Source organism: Anser brachyrhynchus (genome assembly GCF_964034855.1).
Source record: "Anser brachyrhynchus genome assembly, chromosome: 8".
Lineage (NCBI taxonomy): Eukaryota > Metazoa > Chordata > Aves > Anseriformes > Anatidae > Anser > Anser brachyrhynchus.
Window position 1 is genome coordinate 26,954,106 of NC_137702.1, and position 20,518 is coordinate 26,974,623.

The 20,518-nt window shown below is 35.3% G+C and overlaps 1 protein-coding gene across 1 annotated transcript in view; it reads right to left on the bottom strand.

Moving 5' to 3' along the window:
- KIF14 (kinesin family member 14) overlaps window positions 1-20,518 on the bottom strand; it is a gene marked incomplete at its 5' end in the record, with an annotated part of 60,389 nt that overhangs the window by 3,095 nt on the left and 36,776 nt on the right. The window contains 2 exons of the mRNA XM_080602164.1: window positions 1,917-1,997; window positions 2,655-2,756. The remainder of the gene's footprint in view (window positions 1-1,916; window positions 1,998-2,654; window positions 2,757-20,518) is intronic.

A 20,518-nucleotide genomic window follows, 5' to 3' on the forward strand; every position in this document is an offset into this window, starting at 1 on the left:
GTTTATGTTTCTAAGTATTTCTCCACATTATACTCACAAACAAGTACACGTATTGCAAAAGATCCCGAGGCTGTAGCTGGAAAGTACTGGAAACCGCCCAATCTTTTGACATTTAATAATTCAAATATTAATGTTAGAGTTTCTCTGAATTTGCAGACCCTAGAAAATCTTCAGCGAACTGCAGTGAATGTAATATTCACTTTTCTAAATTTCTTTTCTTGGGCTCTTTAGAAATAATAGTCAGAACCCACAAACCTATAGCCAATGGCTGAAAAACACCTATTTGTCATCCATAGCCCCAAGCCAGGATTTTTCCACAGATTTGAAAACATTTAGAACAGCTCCTCATACTCCATCCTAAACATTCTTATTTTAATATATATATATAAAAGTACAATAGTAACTACTTATACTTAATGGTTGAATGTGTTGGGCTTTATTTTATTTTTTTAATTATTTTTTAGCTATAACTCTGGGCAGAACTTTCACAGCTTAAAATATTTAGAAGATACCGTAATGCACTTACATTTTCACACATTCTAAATGGAGTTATCCATCCTAGATTTCACTAGTAGCCTAAAAAATAACTCCTAGGAGTTTTCTATCTAAATTGCCTCCAGTCAGATGGGTTCATATAGACACTGTTTCCTATAGAGCTAATCTCCTTACTCTGAGTTTTGCCACGTCCTCTTTATTTTTTATGTCAGATCAACTCTGTTTGTATTAGATGTAGAGATATACAGCAAGGGTAACATGGTATCTGAGGCCTCATTCCAAACACATCTGTGCCTTTCACTTAGGTTCCTGATGCTGCCCTCTGTATTAGCTGAATCCCTTTTGGGCTTTCACACGAGAGTTCTGCCGAAGTAAGGAGAAGGGCTCTTGGCACAAAACAGTAGAGGTTTTGCTACCAAATCCTTCCAGAATGATCAGAAAACTGCATAAAGATAAGACAGCCTGAAGTGCTGTCTCTGGAACTACTCCAGCACTAGACAACAGTAACAATTACCATAGAAATGAATATAAAGCATGTGTATAAAAAAAAAATACTATTATTATAAGTTATTGTAATGCTACCTTTTACTAGATACTACACATTTCTGTCAGTCCTGAATTTTGGTGAGAGGGAATAACTATTTATGGTCAGATTTGCAGATGTCCTTAGACATCTCAGTTGTACTGATTACAAAATAAATTACAGAGTGAGTTAGATTCCAACTGCCATTGCTGATCTGGAAATCTCTGATGGGCCCATGATAATACACTATTTCATTCAAGGCCATACATTTTATCATTTATATTATGTTTACCAATACAAACCTATAAATATACTATAAATCCTTAGCAGGATGAGCAACTACCCAGAAATAGTTATGGTTTGTTGTTTCTTGTGTTTGTTTGTTTGTGTTTTTTTGTTTGTTTTTTGTTTTTTTCCTGATGCTTTTTGTTTTACAATTCTTCCTAGCAAGGTAAGATCTGGTTTTCACATGAAAAAAAAAGTGGCAAATATTAGTGTTGTAACTTCAAATTTATACTTTCAACATGATAATTCAGATGCAAAAGGAAAAGGCCAGATGTTTCCAAATTTTATTCCAGGTGTCAAATACATTGTTTTGAGAAAGAAACTTAGAAATTTATACTGTCTTAAAAAGTTAAATGTGAAAATAGTTTCCAAAGGTCATGCTTACATTCTCTTGATTGTTCCATAGCAAATATGTTCAGTTTACAATTTGAGTTCTTTTATGAGCCAGCACTGCCATGATTGTGAAAGATGAGATGGATTCCGATTGCTCATGCATAATCAAGTTATCTCAGCTATTTAGATTTATAATGCATGTTGGGTTGCAAATATGTCTTTGAAATTTTGCTTTCAATCGTGTGTTGCAGTTATAGTACAGACAAACCACTGTGCTTACATGGTTTGAAGGACTCTTCATAATTTTCTTGCATACTATTCAAGGAAGTCTTAATCTGCTGAGCTGAAGATGGTATTTGACCTTTAGAAAAAAACAGTAAGTATAAAATAGTATCTCAAATATAGTTAATAAAGAGAACATACAGAACTTGTCCACTTGTCTTTACAAAACAAACAAACAAACAAAAAAAGCCCATTTAACTGTAGTGCTGAATGAAAAAATGATTTTTTCAATCACTGTCTGAAGATAGGCACTGAAACTAATTGCTACTTCAGGATTGCCCCCAAAGGCGTATGTTATCTGTTTTTATGGCACAACCAACAAAACCATTTACTAATGGGGGGGGGGGGGGGGGGGATGGGGGAAAATAAGTATTTAAATTTCATTTGATTTCTTGCTGGAATTTTTGAGCCATCGCAAAAGTATATTTTTAAATGGTGGATTTTAAAAGGGTGAGCATATTAAAACAAATTTACACCCCAAAACAACTCACATTCTCACTATCCCTTGAGAAAACCAGTCTGAAAATCTGATGCGAGTTACTGTATCCTTTCTGTTCAACAAGTTTGTATTTCTGCCCAATTCTAAATAATTCATAATTCAGCCAAATTTAAAATGACAAGGAAAAAAAATATAAGGTCTATTTCCACATTAGCTTGCAAATGGGACAAAGTGCTCAAGCATCATATTTTAAGAATAGCAGTCATTTAAGTTTTATATTGCAAAGAATCATCTCACTTGCACTTGCACTGCCTCTTTCAGCTGTTCTTATCTTTCATCAGCAGCCATCCTCCTGTTCCATTTGATATTGAAGGAGCGCCATCAAATTGTTTTGGAGAACTAAAAGAAAAAAAAATTAAAAAAGAAAAGAGAGGCTCAACCACCACACATACACACAGATCTCAGTATATTTTCCTCAGAGCATGTTTTCTTTGTGCCGAATTTCTTAGTTGGAGTCTTTTCTTTTTTTTTTTTTTCCTCCTCTCCCTCTCTCCATATTTTCAGTGCTTTTTTTTGTCATTGATACTATTACTGACCATCCACAACCATCATGGAATATTTTCGTGCCCACCATCCCACTTTTCTCATAGTGTTGTCCTATTTAACGTTATGTATGTGGATAGCACAAAAGGGAAAGCAGCCATTCCATGAAACGCAAAGCCACCCAGGGGCAATATTATCAGTAAGTAAGAGTCAAACAAGAAGAAGAGCAGAAAAGTGTGAAGTCAGAGTCAGTATCAGGCTGCTCAGACAAGTGCAATAAACATAGCTTAGAAAAGATGGGCTAAATGCCAGAGATGTAGTCCCAAGGCTATACAGCAGAAGAATTCTTAAAAGATAACTATGAAGAGAAACAATTCTGCAGCTTCCAGGAGATCACGAATAGGATATCTGTACAAGCAAGGAATTAATTGAATGCACATTGCATTAAATCCTCCTTTCAAAACAGAGGCAATCACCTGCAGTTCAATCCATTTTTAATCTATCCAGACAAAAATGCACTTAAAAAGTACAATGATAGTTAAAATATCGCATAATGTCTAAAAACAAAAAAACAGTTCCATGCAGAGTGATTTAAACGAAATCTTTGTTGACCACTCAAAGCACCGAAAGAGCCTATAGGAGAGCCATTGAAAAGCAAGGATGAAAACAGATACAGAAATGAACATAGTTTTCTACTGTTGTCTTCCTTTTACTATATTTTACTATGTATCTATTTATTTGCATATTACCAATAATGTTTAGAGATTCAGTAGCCATTTTCATCAGACTGTGCATGGCACAATTAGTAATTTAATTGAGCTAGCTACAAGAGCAGATTAGAGATTAGTAGCGATTGAAGTTCTTTCCTGTTGAAAAACTCTTATATCACAGGGTCAGTAAACACATAAAGAAGCCAAAGAGTCTCCTAAGGCCTGAGAGAACTAAAATAATTTTAGGGGAAACAGGGTTTTAATAGGAACATGATTTTTTGTTTGTTTGTTTCAGGTAGTCTTGTGAGACAAATTAAATCAACAGCATTGCTTTTAATCTGATGTAATACTTGGAAACACACAACTAGTCTGGAGAACCTACAGATATAAGCAACACTGAATGGAAGAGGAGGTTTCATATTCCACATCTAAGAGCAAAGCAGAGATGTTGTTTTGTTGTTATGTTTTCGCTTTTTTGTTTGTTTGTTTTGTTTTATATCTCCTCCAAATATTTTAGATTTTTCTTCCAGGAAGTATTTTTCACCATGCAAGGGTAGATTGCATGAAATTTTAATTTTAAGAAACGTATTCTAATAGCAATAAGCCATGCCAAGGCGTGCATTACTAGACTTCTTGGCAAGCCTTTCCAGTGATTGATAGCACTTGGTCTTTAGCTTGATTCGTTGCAATGAACTCTGGACTCGCACTAATAGCCTACAAACATACATCTTTGTGGGGCTTATTACTACTACACGTTATTTAAACCAGCACAATGTTGGTTACTAATTATTCCTCTAGATTTAGAGAGTACTGAAAAACAAAGATTTTGTGTGGAGTTAAAAGACCAGAGTGTGTTTCGGGTCTTGGAAAAAACATTTTCAGTTCAAAGAGACAATACTTTCAAAGTTCCAATCAGCACTTAATTTTGTGAATGCAAGCAACTTCAGATACCATGCTGGGATTCTATTCTAAAAGCTGATGATAAATACACAGCTGGTGGAAGTTGGTCCTACAGTGAATCTAAAACAGGATCGTATGAAAGATTTTTTAATAAAAAAGCACAATAAAGAAACAATTCTATGTCACTTATCACAAGAAATACATTGATGTTTCAGTGCCTGAAGAACATGGATCGACTCTACTATATTTACTAGCTACATTTACTTTCTCAGTCTACAAAGCACAGTAATTCTAACAAAAAGCTGCCTGAAATTATAAGAGAGTAATTACTTGCCTGTAGAAACTCATTCATCAATATCTACAAATTCCTGGACGATGTATGTTTTACCTGCATCGTCTTAGTGTTTTCGAAAACGTTCTTCACTATTGCAACGGATTGATGTGTTACCTTGCGTGTGTATGCACAATATGCAACACTAATTGTGTTCATGACATGGAACATTTTCTTTGGCTGATGGACTGAAAACAAGAACCCTGACTTACATGATTACTCAGTTAAAAAATAATTTTGATGTTTAGCTCATTATGGAGCATGTTTAAGAGCTGCAGCGCATCCATTCTGGAACTTCAGTGTTCCTATAGAATCCTATGTGATTTGTTTATGATGTGGTGATGATTGACTGTCAGTTACTAATAAATGGTAAATAAAAAAGTAACCTGTGATATTAAAGTACTACATTAGCTACATTGTGATTAAATTACAGTAACACCACCAGCTATAAACCTTTATAGAATCTCCTCAGCCATGCAGTAATTCTCCTAACTATACTATTATGTAGAGCACAAATATTTCTTTGTAAGTCCAAAGCAATACATCAGGGAAGCATTTACTGCTAAAGCTAGATTGAGAGTAAATGCATCTTGGGTTGCTATGAATAAAGCTCTAGCTTCTCATTACTTTATGACAAGACACAGAAATTCACTTTACTTTTCATTTAAGCTTTTCTGCTCCAGTTTATAGATGTATGCCTTCACGCTTTTATTCCCTTCTCGCTTCAGCCGTACGTAATAAATGATTATAAATTTTCACATTTGACCACCTCTCTGCTAGTCTCATGCTTAATGCACAAAGTTGGGAAGCTGCAGGTAAAAATTTCACAAACACTTTTATTTATGATGTTGTCCTTGGTAACGGAAATTTCAATGTACTGAAATGAAAAGTATGATTAAAGGGATACGACGTCCTGACAAGGATAGTAGAGGGCAGCCTTCTATTTCCCACTGAAAATATATAATACTTTTCTGACATCAATTTCATAGAGAATAGACATGGGCTAGTCATGAAAAAAGACACAAACACGTTTTTAACTTCAGTGTTGTTGTGCTGTCTGAAATGAAACTTATTCCAGAAATACCTTGCCCAAGTAACATAGCTTTTAATTTTGAGTCAGACAGAGCTAATTTTGTAAAAACAAAAGACATGACACTGTGCAATTAAAAAACTGTCCTAATGTTTTTTCTACAAAATTTTTAAAAATACAAAACACCTCTCCTCCTAAGAGAGATACTCTCTTCTCATTTCCTCTTGTCACTTTCCCTATCACTTTACTACTACAATAAGATTTATTGCTTGGAGATTTTGTCAGTTTCTGGTTCTAAATTCATTTTCGCTAACTTGTATTGTCCTACAGAGCCAAAGAGTTGTGAAGCATTTTAGAAGTAGTGCTCTAAGAACGACTGGTTTATTTTAGTTTCTCTTTATTAAACTGGAAAAAAAAAAATATATATATACGGCTTTAGCAGTTTTGATCCTGTTCATGCATAGAGGTGAGGGGAAAAGAAATTACATTAGGTTTATGTTACTAAAATTTATAGTTTTTCTTTATATAAAAAAGTTAATCTAAAATCTCAAAAATGAATTTCATCTTCCTGAGCAATTTTTAAAATAAATTACTTTAGCTTAACATCTACTCTTAGAGGTACATATTAATTCAGTGGCACATATTTTGGCATGTGATATCACCAATTAAAATAACTTTTTAACTTTAAAACAAATATAAATAGCCACTAAACACCTGCTAGCACTTACCATACAGACAAATATTTTATCCACTTTCCAGTACAAACATCAAACATAGCTTTGAAATCTCATGTTTATGAAAATAACAATTGAACACCTACATTCCAGAGAACTAAAAATCAAACGGTGTTTAAATATATTAAAAAAGGATTCAAGGAAAAAAAAAAAACACTTCTACATTTAGGCTTTTTAGAGGAAAAAAAAACACTATGTAGATGAACTGGATAGTTCAGGAATTCTCTACACGAAACATTGAACTTTTCACCCCTAAATGACTGTTTCCAATCCTGCTTAGATCGGTACAGACTAAAACTTGCTTCTATACATTGGATGTTCAACAATATATACAAAGCTCTTAGTTTATATTCACTGACAGATGGGTCTGTGTACACTTCACAGCGAACATTTTCTGTAACTAGCATTAACTGGCATAGTTAGCAGAGAAACAGCAATGACCAAAATATTATTCTAATCCTGTGGATTTCATATGTTACTGCCCTTGCAGGGTAGCTCTAGCAAGTTATACCTTTTCTTTAAGGGTACAAATGATTTGAAGAAAAAAAAAAATCCAGAATGTGATATCGGTACTAAAAAGTTATGTTTATTAAATTCTTAAGGCATTGTTATGCAGACAATAGTTGAGGATTTAGTATTTGCTATTTTTTTTCCTCCTTCCCCTCTTTAAAAGTGGGTAAACAGTATCCTGTTACAGATACCCAATCATTATATTATTAAGCAAAATATCTCATAGATGTACACACAACATTTTTCAGTCTGGACTCCTAACAGCATCATACCTTCTTCACTAACAGGAGCTGCAAATATTTTGTGACAGATCCCATTTGTTTGCTAGCTATCACAGAACCCCGAAAAATACATTATGTCCTCTGTCAGTTATTAAAAAAAAATCACAAAGTATAACGAAAACAAAATTACCAGCAATTATCATTTGAATTTCTATCTTAATCTATTTCAGATTGAATGTTACTCTGAGGTTTTACACCTTGATATTTTTTTCTATCTTACCACACAATTACAAGCTACTGTGGTCATTTAAATGATTCCTTGTATAATCGTTGCCATTATAATACCAGCAATCTACATTACTGAGTATTCTGCATAGTATCCTTACTGAAGCACACTTGATTCTAAATGCATTTTAATATTTGCAGTTTGAAACCTGACAAAAACCCCTTAGAGTAGACATATGGTATCAATTATGCGAAATAAAGCATACAGGTTAGAAGTACCACAGCAGAGATCACACTTTCTTTTTAACTCGCTAATGTCTCTGACCCCTCTGTACAAAAGCACTTTAATCAACATTTATATGTAATTTTTTTTTTTAGCCTTACCATTTAGCAGGCTGTAAAAAATGTTTAGCAATCAATTATACACATCAAGTTGATATGCTGCAGGACTGAGGGTCATTTAAGCTTACAACTACATCTGAAAGAGTTTGGGAAAGCCACATGGGGAGCAAACTAGCTTTCCCCTTTTTAAATTTGCAAGCAAAAGGACAGCTTAATTAAACCCAATAGAGGACGTCTCCTCAACGTTTCTGAAGCTCGCAGTAAAAGCACTGACAACCGTTCTTTTGGGGCTCAAGAGCATTTGGGCTGTGAGCACACACAGCGCCAATAAGAAATGTCACCGTCAAGTCATCATACTAGATAAATTTTATTCTGATTGCCAGGCCTAATCCAGTGCTGGAACAATAACCTAAATCTGGACCTGGCTACTGTTGTCTGGTATGAGATATGGGTCAGTAAACCTAAGTGCTCTATTTGTAATCATAAAAAGAGAGATAATGCATAGGATGCTAAACTATTGCTTTGCCTCCCCTTCATCTTATGGGGAAATTGATGGTGCATATTCTCCAGAATGATAGGGAGAGCATGTGGCTGATTAGGAATTAGGGATTTGCTCTGACTATGGATCTTTGTAAGAAACTTCTTTCCCCTCTCACCAGTATTTTCAGGAGAATGTGAGTAATAAGACTGTTCGACTAAGGTAATGCTTTTAGGGGAGGTTTCTCAGTGAACTCCACCTATTCTTTTCAGGTTCATACATAGCCCAGCTTTTTAGCTTTTAAAGAGTCTCCAGACTGTCACATTATTTGCAGAGGCTCTTTGCTAGCCTCCTGCTAAGCTAGTGTGAAAAACTGCAGCAGCTTTGTGGCTTTCTCCCACTGTCACTGACAGGGAGCAGCGATGCTTATTTTAGAAGTGTTTTTGGCTAATATTAATCCCATAGCACCTATTCCAATTGTGCTCTCTGTTCAGACCTTCTCAATAACTCATGGTGCCCAAAAGAAAAAAGGGGGGTGGCATTTCACTTTGACATCCTCATTTTCAGGTAAGTGCTTACTCATAGAACAAGTCAACAGTTATACAGGAGATACAGTTTAGAGGTTTGACTTTGTTCTTCTTTACTATAGTCTTCAAAATTAGGACAACCAGCACTCTGTCTAGAACTGCGTAGGACGTCAGGTATATTGTGTATACATAGAACACACTGCATACTCTCAGTGCATCCCGCACATTCGCAGTGCCTCAGTGCATGTGCTGTAGAGTTAACAAACGTCCAAACACCTGAGATTCCACCTAGCTGACAATTCAGGATTGAAAAGATCCAGGGAAATCCAGACAGACGGTAGCCCTGTTTTTGAAATCTTTCCCAAAGTAAGGAAGCTCTGTAGTTGTACAAGTTAAATAGTAAAATGTGGTTTAGTTTGGAAGAAAGACCTCAAAAATATTGTTTCTTGACCTCATTTTTGATGGTCCTTAACCTGCATTGGGCATTTGTCTGAATTATTACAGATGCATTGATCTGACTTCAAGCTGAAGTTACTAAGGTTTTATAAGACTGCAATAAAGCTTTCTTTGCATTAGCCAGCCAAGCACATAAACATTTTAATGAACTGTTTTTACATGGTTCGTTGAGTAGCTCCTGGTCTCCTACGATACAAATCATTTCTCTGTCACACTCAGCCCTCTCACAGGCCTTTCTTCTCAGTGTACGAGATGCAAATTCAATAGCACTTCTATGGAAATCCAGCAAATACTACATGCCAGTCAGTATAGCTCCCAATATTAATTGTTTAAGCTGTTGTGTCATATAAAGAAATTCTCCAGCAATCACCAACAACGAAATAGAACATGTGCAAAAGCAAGCTTCACTGTTATCATGGGCAAACTGCTAGGGACCACTACAAAATAAGCCTCTTGGAGCTACCGCATTGCACCGCAAGCGTTTCAGACAATGAACTACAGTGTTGCCATGGAGTACTGGGGGAGCTAAATTGTCATTAATCATAGACTAGACCATCTCCCAAACAGGTATTTATTTTATATTGACCTAAAGGCTGAAATAAATTATTGAAATCAACATCAATGCAGAACAGATCTCTTTGGAATAATTAAGTAGCATTAATGATGAGCATTTTGGTGTATTCCAGTCAACCTTTAAAAAGCAACATGAAAAGCATAAAATATTTATTGTTATGTTTTCAAATTAACTTTACGACGTATTATGTATTTTCAAGATTAAAGATTAGTTCTAACACATGATTTAATAATGAATGCAAATTATGAATGAATATTTAACAAACCATATCACGTTTTATGTCTTAACATATCCTTTGCTATTACTGTGACTGAATGAGAAATGGCTCCGTGATGTATTGTCCTGCTGCCTAGAGCTCTGAAGTTTTCACCTTGATATGGCCTTTAAAATAAATTAATTTGTTAACGTTTAAGAACTCTGTGTAAGGGTTGACATAAGACATTTGTAAGTCTGTTTATGATTGAATGAGCCACACGCTAATCAGATAATATTTATTTTAAAAAGAATTTATTTGGCCAATTGTTCCAAGAAAAAGATTTGGAAATGTTTATTTCCAAATTGAGTTTAGGACTAAGTGGTACTAATGGTACCATAAAGATATTATATAGTGTTAATATAACCTGAGTATTAAAAACATAATGAATTTGCTATTTATGAACCATTACGTTGTACCTCAACCCTAGAATAAACTTGATATCATTACAGACCTATTAATAACTTTGCTGTCTCTTTTACTTCTCCTTATCCTTATTACCATCACAGTTTTCCTCTACATAGTCACAGAGACATATTTTGAAGATATTTGTAAGGTGAGTTAAAATTGTTTTTAAAATACAATGTTGATTTTTTTATTCTGGGCAATATACTCCAATATTCTGTTTGCTTAATTGGAGGTTTCACTACACTATCCAACAAGTTTTAGTGAATGAAATTATAAATCTCATATCTGCCAGTGTTCAACTGACCTGACCACATAGATCATTGTCCTAATCTAATTGGCTGGGAATCAGACCTACTGTAGGTTATAACATGAATTTGACTAGGAACATCATCTAATTACATAAAATTCTAAATATTTAAAGAAGAATTTTAAAAAGAGATAAAATTCTAATAAGAATTTTCCTCTACTTGCCCTTTCAACTCAGTATTTCTACATCACTTATGATCCAAAGTACCTAAAGCATCAGATATTTAAGGGAAAAAAGAAGAAATATTAACATTAACAACGGTAAGAGGAGAACAGGTCAGGAAGGATCAGATTCAAAAGGACACTGCAATTAAAGGACAGTAAGAAACAATGACGTGATTATCCTTAGGTGAGGAACAAAGTCAAAATAAAAATGCATTTCCTAACTGACAAGGCAATTCTTACAATAGCAATTCTTACTCTCCTCTGCTAGGATCTGTCTTTTCTGTATGGATTACACTAATACAGAGCTTTGGATATTCATTTGCTTTCACATTATGTATATTCTCATATTTTCCCCAGCATTTCTCTACCTCCTGCTGTCTTCTTGCAGTCATCTCTCCGTCTTCATTTTCTTGTATAATTTTCTACACATTTTGGTCTCTATCAATGACCATCTATCTCATTGCTGTTTTCTTGTGTTCACATCAAACTATTCTGACATAAACTTATCTCATGGTCAATTTGATGATCACTCCTATTTAGGCTCCAACTCAGTTACGAATTTTTTTCATCTGCCCACTTTTATATCTTGTGAAAAGCTGCCACCATCACAAATTCACTCTCATTTTGCCTCTTGAAAGAGATCTGAGAGTATCCAGTATTTCGTCATGGACCAAAAATGCAGGTGGCTGCTTTGGATTTGGAGAGATTTTTATTTTAAAGTCTTTCAAGAGGGCCTGATAACTGAGTTCAGACACTACAATTAGTGGTATGAGAGAGAGAAAGCAAGCAGTGCCAGGTAGGACTATCTTGTCCACTGAGCTGCTGTATTTCCGTGTCATGGCTTATACAAAGTTCTGTGATTGTGCAGACTGATTCCCAGCCTAACCATAGGGAAGGAAGGATGAAAGAAAAGGTGAGAGGGACAACTGTGTGAGGGTTATTCAGCATTTACCTTTGTTTTCAGTTCTAAAAAGCTATTATTCTCATGGCACACTGTAGTTCTGTGCTGAGCTCTTCTCATATAAATAGAAGCCAAAACTGAACACTGGATGACAGACTAGTTTCACGCAGTAAAATATTCCAGTTCTCCACAGCATTATTGATGACCAAGGATGCTTTTGTTACGGACTGAAATCCAAAGAATAATCTTTTGTATGTCTTTCCCACATTTTTGACTTCCCATACTGAAGCTCAAACTCCCCTCAAACACTTCAGACCAGCGTCTTCTCCTTTTGTCTCCAAACGGTTAATGCAGCTGAGATAAAACACCATACTTCAGAAAGAAAGAATTTAATAAGCCAGGAAGCACATCAGACTACAACAGGAGAGCTAACCAAACTTAGATTTAACCGTCCATGTTCTCCATGTGTTAGCCTGCAATGTGAGGCCTGATGCTCTTTTCAAGTCCGATTGAGATGACCATTCTTTTCTCAATAAGCTTAGAATAAAGCTACAAACACCAATCTCCTTAATTCCAGGAAAGATTTCCAGTGGAGATGCATGCATTTGCCTGCATAGCCACCGCCACGTCTCAAGTTTCTCAGCAGGCAGCGACCCCGTGCTCAGGCCCCTGCCCCCATGAAAGCCAACTGGAGCAGCTTCAGAGACTTGGTCATGTCTGATACAGGGCTCAGAGGTAGCCAACAACCATAAGTCAACAAGCAGCTCTTTTTGTAGATGTTGCTCTCTAACTCAGCTCTCCTGAGCTCTTAAAAAGCACACGCTAGGTGCAGCCTAATATGCTAGGTAAGAAGCATTAAAACATTAAGCATCACTGTACACTAAAGCCAAGAGCAGGAAAATCACTCCACCTGTGGCAACATACAATTTGAGTCAAGGTCCACACAAAGCGGCACTACAATATTGCATTCATATTTATGTTGTGTTCATTCTGCTGCACGTATCTAGCTACAATCTCCATTTTGAAAGCCAGCGGTTATGCCTATGTCCAGAGAAAAACAATTAAGCAAAATTTAGATGTGTGAGAAAGCATTGTTAAACTGTTCGGGATAAACAAGGGACAGCAATCAAACAGCTGGTTCAGAAAGCAGCAACACTTTCAGTGTTTCCACCTGAAAACTTAGGAATGAAGAAAAGAGAAACAATTCCTGGCTGAAGTATAGACAAAGAAGATAACCCTCCCACAGGAGCACAGCATGATAAGTAGCCACAGCGAGAATCACTGTGATCAGTCAGAAAGGCAGGAGAGTTATTAGCTTAGCCCTGAACCTCCTACTTAATGTGGGGCCAGTGGTGATAGTTAACAGACCCTGGCTAAGGTGACAAGCTTTGGACCTGCTTGAGGAAATCCAATTGAGAAGCAGCCAAGAGGAACAAGAAGCTAGAAACAGATGTTCCAGCCACCAGGATGTGCACACATTTAACCTGAATATGTAGAAAAAAATATTATTTTCTATAGATAGTGATTTCATCTCCTTCTGCAGCTCGGGTACTGTCAGATCTCATTATCCACAGCTAAAGGGCTTCCTTCACATTTTGGAATAGATCTTAAATCCAAGTGGAACTGCTTGAGTGATGGCTACTGAATAAAGAACTCAAGGCACTAGATTGATATTCTGAAGATGATTCTAGTATTCAAGCAAAACAAGGCTAAAGACATGGGAATACAAAAAGTTGAATTTCAACAGAGAGTTGAAATAGTTACTAATAGCCATTTAACACTCCGCATAAACCATCAGGAAAGCTAGCTTTCTTTCGGCTGTCAATTCGTGTTTAGCAACTCATGTTGATTGCATGTACTTCTATCCAGAGAAAACTAGACCACTGCCAAAATGGGACACAAACAGGTTCGTCAAAAGGAGCTAATTGCACTCAGACGTGATTTGTGCCAAATACAAAAGAAATGCACAGATTAGCTTTGGACTTGGACATCTCTGGGCTCTATAGTGTACAAAGGAGTATAAACAAGTCTTGTGGGATGTTATTATCATATATACAATATATACTCTGGTGCACATTTTCCTTTTCAGTTCTATAAATCTGATTAACATTCATGAAAAGTACATATGCACCTCAAGAGGAGAAAATACCCCCACTATGTCGGTTTTTACAACAAATTTCCTGTTCTCAACACAACATACATCTGGTCCACATTTCAAACACATCCTTTTTTTTTTTTTTTTAGGGATGTAAAACATCCCTAGGTAGTTACTGCTAAATTTGTTTATGGTTCTACATTAAAAAGTAAAATAAATGAAATATGCATAAGAGAAACTAATATCAATGACTGATTGTAAAAGCCTATCTGAGCACACAAGGAACACTGGAGTATCTTTACAACCAATATTTTATTCTATGTCTTTCTTAACTTCTAAGCCAGTATAGCTTCAGAAGATGAGAGTAAAATAAACTACTCCTTCAAACTATGACTAATATGACTATGTTCTCTTTTGCTGACATTTCCAAAGTAAATAATCTGTCATTTCCAAAATAATCATAAATAAGTCCCTTGCTAAAGATTTTTTTTTAATTGCTTCTAATTAACATAACAAAGTATGATAAATTACTCTGATATTTAACTTAAAACAAAAGAATGTTTTCAGTTGCCTTTCTCCATATAAGTAATACCATAGCATGGATTAAAAACAGGAGAGGTGGGGGATTAGCACATAAAATTAAAAACTTCACTAACCAACCAATAAAGTATTTGTATGTAATCAAAGATATGAAACCTTTTTTCATTCTTAATTCTTCTGAATCCTAAATTCTCAAAGTCGGGTGTCAAAGATACCAGTTTTTCCAAATTATAAGCTGTGGATATAGGGATATAGAAATTTTTGTTCCATATAAATTTATGGTGCATTGTTTCTTACAAACCCAAAGCAAAACTTTAAAGTATGAAAATAATAACAACTTTGGAAACACCTGGAGAAAAATTTTCTTCCTAAGGTAGGTTCTACTTGAGAGTAACTTAGTGGTCAAAAGGTTGGGAATATGCCTCTCCTTTCATATATACTCAAATATTTCATCTAAGCCACTTCAAGAAGATACAGGTTTCTCCCTACTGGATAATAATACAACTTTCCTAAAGTAAGAGATTTTTAAAATAAATAAATAAATAAATATTGTATGTACTGAATAAAATACTTGTAATGAACAAAATACTTGCTGCACTTGCATGTAGTATGCAATTCAGTTTCTTCTTGTACTTCTGTAGACATAGACATCTGTATATGTCTAGGTCTAACTAGAGACCTTTTTTAGCAGTCCACAGACAGGCTTAAAATTCACACCTCTAGATCACGCCAAGATGCTTCAGTTGTTCTACAGCCTCCTTCCCATGAGCTGCAGTGGTGTATTTTACATCACACATCAATCCTGATGTTACTAGCATCAGAAATACCACCCAGTCTTCCAGTGCTGAAAGGACTCCAACCTACACAATAGTTCAACACCTTATGTTGAACCAAGGTCCAAAACAAACCTCTCCCATTAGCCAAGAAACCCCATCACTATATTATTTCAAAATTGATTTAACAAAAACAACAACAACAAAAAAAACCCACACACAATTCTGATGCTAACCTCCATAGATTTCTCCATGGGACTCTATATACAAAAGACATGGCCTGAATATCCAGGGACTTTTTGGAGGCAGGTTCTACTTTCTGTTTTTGTGGACGTTGACCCATGACTGGACATCCTAATTAATTCTTCAATATAGCAATCAAAAACAGTGAATGCATTCTATTATCACACCATACCTCTAAGGGCCTTTCTGCATGTTAAAATAATTCTTATTTCAGGATTGTTTTTTGCAGGCCTAGCACGCTGAAAAGAAGGGACATCAAGTTCAACAAGCAACTCAAATTTTCATATAAAGCAATATATAAAGACCCTATGAGTTCAGTTCTCTTCTCCATAATAGGTCTAAGTTAGATGCAACTGTTTCAAAACACGTAAGGCAAAGAAGTTCACTAATCACACAAGCTGAATATTTTCATATTTAAGCATGCATTTATGTATGTGCATATGACAACACAACCAACTTAATACAGTTAAGTAAATCAGTTAAATATTTGTAAGCTTGTCTTGTGGCTGAGTGCGAGTACAAGCATCAACATTTTGAAGCCTCCACAAAAGCATTCCTTTCAGCAAACATGGGTTCTATCTTAAGACTTGACCGTGCTTCACTGCCTACAGATTTATTAGTCATGAGTATTACATGACATTGATTGTGAAATGGTTCAACCAATTCTTCAAATTGGCTCTGAAATACTACCTTGTGTACTATAGGGTCATTCTATGAAGTATGTTGGAAATTCCTCTGAATATTTTCCAGGGTGATTCCGCTGAACAATAGCAGGTTTGAGGATTATGAGGTAGGTGCCAAGAATATTCTGTATACAGCCACATTTAAAATGACTGTGGTTATATTAAATTAACAATGTATGAGGAATTCTTCACAGCTCCAAAAGAAGCCTAGCTACTACCACAGTGCAACTGGAAGTCTGCAGAGTATAAAGGACAACCATCCAAAAAAGTCACAAAGGCTGCTTCCTCTGGCCACAGATTGAGATGTGCATTTGTGTGAATTTTAACTTTTTAACTGCACTGCAAGCATGGTTAAAAACTTCAGTTGGACAGGTATTATCTCCATTAACAGGTGGGGAAACTAAAAGCGAAGAGAATTACCAAACATTATTCCTTCAGAGGCCTCAAAACTATCCAGGCCTGCTTAAGTACTAATCAACTTGTACAGCCACTTTTTCATGTGCCCTGATGACTTGTTTTGGACAGCTATTAGATACTTTGCAAGTTAGCAATCAATTTACTTTTACAAGATTTCTTCTGTAATGGAAAGGGCTGAGATTACAACAGGCATTTCAGTATCTGACAGACTGTACTGCTGTGCTCCCTATGTCATTTCCATGTTTGGTTTTTGTTTTTGTTTTTCTGGTTCCATATATGGCACTAGATTTGTACTGCAAATATGTTTTCCCTTCAATACCTGGAAAATAAAGAGTTATTTTCTAGCTCTCTGTCATTTATTCTTTTGATAAAACATATCTGAATTCTTAAGTTACAAATAGACTTTCTCAATTTCTATTTCAGTACCTCTAACAGTAGACTGTGAATCAGATTATTAGGACATAACAAATATTCAACATCCATACGAAATTCTAAGTGCCTTCAGCAGAACCTAAACAATATAATTTCCTGAAAGATAAATTAGTAAGGCAGACACAAGTCAGACAACGGATACAGGATACCAGAATGATCTTTAACCCATCAGGCAATGTTCTAACATAACTCATTCTGTGGAAACTGGAGGTTATAACAGTCTTTTCCTAATTACACGGGAGTTTAATACTAGAAGTAGATATCTATTTGTACAGCTTGCCTGATCTAAGATTTGAAAGCAAAATTTTTCATCCCAGATCAATCTTTTCTCTAAGGAAGCATTTGTAGAAATTGTGGGGAATAGAACCACAGCAGCTCCCCTCTCCCCCCCCACCCCCCTCCCCTCCCCAGGAATATCTAGAAAAGAGTTACTGAGTTACTGCTGCTAACCCTTTTTACCTGGCAGAGGGCTGTTAGCCTTTACATTGCCCACAGGAGCATCAGTTAGATTTCAGTGTATTATGAATAAACTCATGCATCTGTATGGGTATTAAGAGATTTTTCATCTAATGTAACTAAGTGAAACAGTACCTGGGGAGTAGTCATAAGACCACCACTTCCACTTTAAAAGTACAAGCTAAAATGCCCTCAAACATTGAGGGTCATTCCACCTCACCATGCTGAGCTACATTTCATGGCTAGCAACAAGATAATCTTATTTGGTGCTGAGAAGAAATGTCACAGTCCAGCCCAGGATGAAGAAACAAACAAACAAAAAAAAATACAGGTGCCATCTCTGCTGTCTATAACACAAATACCTGAAGTCTATATGCAAGGAAACAAGACTAAAGAAAATGTCAGCTCCAAATGTCCTTGTTTTGTCCTTGTTTTCATGTTTCGGTCAGACTTCTATACTATCATTTCTCGTGCAGTCAGGCTAAGGTACCTTGGTTTTCAACTCCACTCAAAATACAGTTTCCTGATCTAATCCTGTTTATTACCAGTGTGAACATTTTTTGAGCATAAAAGGTATCCTAGCAACATTAATGACCCAAACATTAATACCTAAAAAGGCAGTATGTCAATTTACTGAAGCAAATTCCTTTTTGTCCCCAAGTAATCACGCCAAAAATGCTCCTTAAACGATAAGTGAGGGTCTTTCTCACAGAACCTCCTTCCCTCAAATAAGCAAGACGTGGTCTGAGTTCAAAGCCACATAGTAACTTTCAAAATATATAAAATTAAATCTAAATGTTTTCCTTTTACATCTGAAAAGGAGGACAAGTCTATTTTTTTAAGGTATCTCGATGATACCCCAGAAAAGCTTTTAACTTGCTGATATGTTGCCGTAACATATTTAGTCATCGTGTGTTTCGTGAAGTATTGTATCAAGCAAAAACAAAAATTTTATAACAAAATATTTTATATCCATATTGGAAATGCAGATGCATGTGCCTTGCAAATGATTGGTGTGTTTAAAGTATGAAGTTGATTGACACATGCTTTCACTTAATGATGGTAATTACAAAGAATAACAACTCCAAACCACATCTGTTCAATATAACAATCTTGTTGTGCTATGCAGATTACATTGAGAGCTGTCAGAAATGCCATTTTACCACAAATCATGCATAAGCACATTTGTAAGACAAGAAACAGATTAATAAGCATCAACACTTTTCTGTAAACACTTGTTGAAGAGAATAAAAGCTGTTAGCACTGAAGGAAATGATACAACAGTGGATGCTTTTTCTATCAAGTCTGAAATAAGAAATCACAGGAAGGACAAAAGTGCAGGCTGGATCCCTAAAGAACAAGTACCTTGTAGCAGATCAAGATGTGTAAAACTCAACACCCACACTTCATGAGAGCGATATTTAACCTCTTTGCTTTTGATCAATTTTCACTTACCTTCCTTTAACAAAACACTCAATAATATACAAAAGAACATCTTTAGACAGTACCAAATTCAAGCATCTAAAATACCGTACAGAAAAGAAAGCTTATTTCTAAGTAAGCACAGATAAAAGTCTATAAGAATTATTTGTTCACTATTTTAATATTCTTTTAACATTTTGAAAAAAAGAATAGTGCTTTTAGAGGGGTTAGTATTTTTTTCAATTGCATAATATTCAAATGAAAATTGAAGCTAAAACAACTAAATGCAGAAAACTAAAATAACTGAGTCATAAACACTACAAACTTTTTACCACATTGTAATTGTAGGTGCCTTTACTCAAAGGCTGTTTAAGATTCAGGGTCATGTTTTTTCTATAGCAAAGGAGCATGGAATTATAGGCAGGCAGTCATATGATCTCAGACAAGTCATTAATGTAACATGACTTTGTTTGCTTTTGTATGACACAAGGCATTACAGGATATTGCTGACATACAATATAATTGTAGAATAAATAAACAGCATGATTTAAAAACAAAAAAGGTCCTTAGATATGTTCATCTCAGTAATATAACTTTTTCTTTCAATTTTAGATGAAACATATCATCTCTGAGAAATAATTTTCCACTAACATGACTTAGTTATTCCTAAATAATCAGAGAAACTTGATTTGGTACATACAAATAATACAAATTTAACAGATCGTCTTTTGGGCTGTAAGTATTTATTTTCCAAAGTTATCTGAATGTATTCTTGCTCACAGTCCACCACAGTATACTGTATACTCCCTTAGTTAGACAAACTGCAGATTTAGCCAGAAATGAGACCTTCCGCATGCATCGTTCACTTTCAAGTTTAGCTTCAATTTTCCTGTATTTGTTCAAAGTTTTTGTTTTTTAATTTTTAGCAATAATGCTGATAGAGCTGTCTCAGGCTGTCTCAAGCATACAGATAAGCCAACAATGATTTACATCACACCCGAAGATTTCATAAAGAAAATATTTACTACATAAGTATTATAATCTAGAACATGTCTAGAAATAATAGAACAGTTATTTTCATGTTGTAGGCTTACTCAGTTTGCAATAGAGTGAACAAAGTTTTGGTAGCCAATAGGAGAGATTCCCACAGAATATCAGATCTCATATCTTGCAAACTGCTTCGTTACTGAGACAATCCTCCTCGAGTTCATACAAAGTTAGGATTCAGCTCCTATTTTGTATAAAAATCAACATAGCTTTAGTGTTGTTCTGTTAAAACTGCATGATTCCTATCAAGGTACCGAGCCGCTTATGAGATCATGCTGGAGATCACAATTTCCAATAAGAAAGCCAGAGAAATATTTTTCGAAAGTATTAAGAACTTCTGAAATTTGCATTTATAAAGCGTCTACAAAACCTACTGAGCATTGCAACAAAAATGGCAGCTACCAGGATTTTAAACACACTGTAATATTGCTTCTGTCAA